This window comes from Rhineura floridana, chromosome 12 (assembly GCF_030035675.1).
Source record: "Rhineura floridana isolate rRhiFlo1 chromosome 12, rRhiFlo1.hap2, whole genome shotgun sequence".
In the NCBI taxonomy this organism is placed as follows: domain Eukaryota; kingdom Metazoa; phylum Chordata; class Lepidosauria; order Squamata; family Rhineuridae; genus Rhineura; species Rhineura floridana.
In genome coordinates this window covers 33,065,229-33,069,655 of record NC_084491.1, presented here as the reverse complement: position 1 = coordinate 33,069,655, position 4,427 = coordinate 33,065,229, and the positions used below count along the sequence as shown (strand labels likewise).

The following is a 4,427-nucleotide window of genomic DNA, read 5'->3' as shown; positions in this document are numbered from 1 at the left end:
ACACACCTGGTTTGGTCTACCTCCACATGTAGTAGCTTGGGAACAACAGCAATTGAAACCACATTTCTCAGTATGTGAATTCTCTTTTAATAATAATAATAATAATAATAATAATAAAATTAATTTTTGTGTCGCCTATCTGGCCGAAGCCACTCTTTACCACTATTGGGCAAAAAACAAGCCATCATGCAACCAACCAGGTACATCATCAGTGGATTTACGGGGGTTGAGCTGAGCACATGGAACAGGCTATGAATCAGACAAATAAACTGCCCTCTTCAACAGCCCAGGAAAATTTTAACTTGTTTGACTCCTCATAATTAGAAAAGTATAACACATTGTAATGGATTCATAAGCTGCATGTACACTTTTAAATTTCTGTTCAAAAATTATTGGAAAGATAAAATGTATAATATGCTATTTTTGCAAGTAATTTAAAAAAACCCTGCAAGTACACTTTTATTATACTCATAACTGAAATTGTTCACAGTAAACAATAGCCTATCAAGATCCCACTGTGATTTTTTGTTCTACATCTCCTGTACACAGAGAAAGAGACTTTTACTACTGCTGAAAGCTATAAACTTACTCAATTCATGAGATTTTCAGAGAAGCAGCAAAAGACAACTGTTTTCTGGCCTTGCAATGGGTTCCATCTATTGCCTGGAAGTCAACAAATCCCTTGTCAATCACAACCCTGACTTCACTTTTTGGCTACAAATCTGAAAGGGCAGGGTCAGAGCAGTCAGTTCCCAGCTTTTAACAGAAGTTGTAGGGGGTGGTTGACTTTTTGGCAGAGCTTGGAAAAGTTACTTTTTTGAACTACTACTCCCATCAGCCCCAGCCATGATGGCCACTGGATTGGGCTGATGGGAGCTGTAGTTCAAAAAAGTAACTTTTCCAAGCTCTGCTTTTTGGTATATATCTCTTGAAACAGACCACCTAGAAACTTTCTTAACAAAAGCTGTGAGTCTTGAGATTGGGTGACTCACCCAGAGACCCAGAGAGGACCCAAAAATCCAACACCTGGCAACCCTACTTCCCAATAAGAAAGTCCTGAAGTGATTTACAATCAAAAGGGGGGAAATACAATGAAATCACCTACAGATTCAACAGTGCAATCCTATCACTGGTGCTGCCCGAATAGGAGAAAGAAAAACATCTTTGCCCGGTGTGGAAATGCTGACAAGGTTGGCACTAGGTGGGCCTTCTCCTGGGGACAGCATTCCATAAATGGGGGAGGGAATACTACACCCAGTCTCTAGTCGTCACTTTCTGGACCTCCCTCAGAGGTGCCATGCAGAGAAGGGCTTCAGATGACAATCTCAGGCTCCAGGCAGGTTCATATCAGGAAAGGGGGCCCTTTAGATATCATCATAGTTTCATGTGAACTTGCCTCTGGTCTTCAGTGGATGCTGTTAAAGGAAGTAGAGAAACTCACAGTGTGACGGTGTCCCATCATGTGTTTTACATTGTTCAGGAGAGAAAAAGAGGAGTGGCAGCTGTCACTTTCAGAGATAGCCATGCGCTGGCGGTAATGTGTAGCTCTGTTCTGGCCAGAGTAATGTGAGCAAAACTAAATGAAGTCAAGTTCTCAAAAGCCCACCATTTGGCAGCTCATTCCTAAAAGTATGTGGATTCATATCTTTGCATTTGTCAAAGGGAAAAAGTTTGAGCTGAACATCGGGGGTGGAGGGAAAGGCTTACATTAAGCTCAAATTTTAATTTCTGCAATTATGTTTTCCCACTTCTAGCACTGGCTGGGGTCTTGTATCCTAGAGGCGAGTGAAAGTCATGTCATACTTTTGGTAAACTGTGCAATATTCAGTCAAGGTCGTGGGGGGGAGAAGGGGAATTTCTTCCTGACCTCAGCTGATGATCAAATTATTCCCTGAAGCATAAAGATTGATTGCCCTTGTAATGTTTATCCTAGCTAGTATAACTGCAGATGCAGGGAGAAGAATGCAGTTGGAAGAGATTCTCCAGAGCCAGGATTTGTGAGTTCTCTTCCCAGTTCCGCACTGTACTAAGGTTCCTTTTCTTAACTCATTTACTCTAGAGTAATTGCATTAATTCCCCAAGGCCTGCTCAGTAGGAACTTTCTTTGCTGAGTGAATAATGGCATAGATTGGATCCAAAAGTTCCCTTTCTCTAGATTGGCCCTGTGTTCTAGATAGCCCTCTATTTAAAGGAGTCCTCTCTTTGAAAGGGTGTCCAGTCTAAGTCCCGTGTAGAGATAAAGAGCCCTAAAAAGAGAGAACAGGAAGGGCCTTGAAGTTGCCTATCAATAGTTAGCACTTGGACACAGTCCCCACCTCTATGGTGAAATGTACTGTATTTCTATTTAAATTATAGTAATTATTTCTAAATTTGCATCTGTCCATATAAATTAACATATGCTTTTTATTAATAGTATTTTATTCCATTGCAGATTTGTGCCCCCTTTTGTCCTCTTTTTTGGGGATGCATTTCCTTTCTTTAGTTTTCTTTCTTTCTTTGCCAATGAGTAAGTGAACACTGGCTACCCTACATTTCTCTGATGGAAGAAGTCTTCCTCTGACAAAAAGACTCCTTCCATCAGAGGGAACCTTTGTATTTCAGCCAGTGTGTCTAATTATCCCATCACCTGCCCATTTATCTATCAATTTTTTTTATATCCCACCTTTCCAGAGTATTTTTCGAGGCCATCCCCTACCAATCCCTACTAAACACACCATTTTTCATAGAATCATAGAGATGGAGAGGGCGTTGTAGGCAATCTAATCCAACCAACTCAATGCTAAAAAAGAGAGAGAGATAATCTCACCCTTTATATACCCAGTTGATTGCTGCACCCTGCAGGTGAGGGCCTTCTGCAGATACTATCTTATCAGGAGGTCCACTTTGCACAATATAGGAACCAGGCCTTTAGAGTAGTGGCATCTACCCTTTGGAATTTCATCCCATTAAATACTAGACAGGCACTGTCTCTGTTGTCTCTTCAGAACCTACTGAAGACCTTCCTTTTTCAACAAACCTTTTAAGTAGATATTTGTCCAAGTCTGCGTCTGTATTGGAATTGTTTGTAGATGTTTTAATTGTTCCATTTCCTGTCTGTTTGCTACCCTGGGCTCCTTCAGGAGGAAGTGTGAGGGATATAAATTGTATAAACAAACAAACTAATTTATTAATTATGCAGGGAATCCAGAGCTAGACCCTGCCAGATGGCTGCCTAGCTTTTGTTGGAGGCCTCCAGTGTGGGAGAACCTACCATCCCTCTAGGTAATTGGCACCATTGCCAAACCACTCAGTATCAGGTTTTTTATCTTAATGTTCAACCAACTTTGGCCTTCCTATAACTTTAGCCCATTAGCTCTAGCTCTGCCCTCTGGGGTAGCTGTGGATAAGCCTTTGTCCATGATATGGATGGATAGGATACAGGCTTCCTTCTTTGACCAGGGCTACAAGAGCACTGGTAAAGTATTATTCAATCAACCTTCCTTTTATATTAGTGTCCAAGGCTATACCCTATGTCACACAGCTCAGACTGGTTGACCGGTGGCTGTATGAATCATAACTCAGATTGAAGTGCATCAGTTGAATGACCTTGCAGGTGTTTCAGAGAGCATAGTCCATTCCCGCAGCAGTTCCCATGTCCTTATCTTGGTGTACTTCTAACTTGGCAGATTGCCTGGAACACTGGTTGCTGCAACATTCCATTTCCTGCAACTCCATATAAGGCAGTTCCTGAGACTCCATATAAGGCTGTTGCTCCCAGATAGTGTTTTAATACCAGACACAACGGTTGCTTTGGGTTCCTCTGTTGCACAATATTTAAACTCCCCAATCTGCTGGCAGAAGAGTCCTTGCACTAGCAGACAGAGGACCCTGAATATAACACCAAGTGATGTCAGTGTACACATGAACCAGCCTAGTGCAAAGCGCCAATAGAAGGTGTAGTTAGGAACACAGGAAGCTGTCATCTACCGGGTCAGACTATTTGTCTCTCCAGCCCAATATTATGCATTGGGACTGGCATAAGCTCTCCAGAGCCTCAAGCAGAGGTCTTTCCCATCACTTGCTATCCAAAGCTGGAGCTGTTGGGGACTGAACCTAGGGACACTGGAAGTCATACCCATTGCTCCATTCAGCTCAGTATTGTCTACACTGACAGGCAGCAGCTCTCCAGGGTTTCAGGCAAGGAGTCTTTCCTAGACCCACCTGGAGATGCCAGGGATTGAACCAGGAACCTTCTGCATGCAAAGCAGATACTCTGTCACTGATCTATCGCCCTTCCCCAAGGTTTGCTTGTTTGCGGCTGTTGTTGTTTTTACACCATCCTTCGGGGGGGGGGAAATCCCAGGGTGGACATGTGTCAGATGTTTATAAATTATGTTGCAGAGGCCTTTAGTTAACAATAAAGAAATCCTTTGCAGACACACTTGGTC

The 4,427-nt window shown here is 42.5% G+C and overlaps 1 long non-coding RNA gene across 1 annotated transcript; it reads right to left on the bottom strand.

The window, feature by feature from the left end:
- Nucleotides 1-433: 433 nt before the first annotated feature.
- On the bottom strand, nt 434-3,439 carry LOC133368580 (uncharacterized). Its single transcript, XR_009758698.1, has 2 exons — nt 3,017-3,439; nt 434-1,415 (listed from the first exon to the last, which is right to left on the bottom strand). It is a non-coding gene; the product is annotated as an uncharacterized LOC133368580 (long non-coding RNA).
- Between the last annotated feature and the right edge of the window lie 988 nt (nt 3,440-4,427).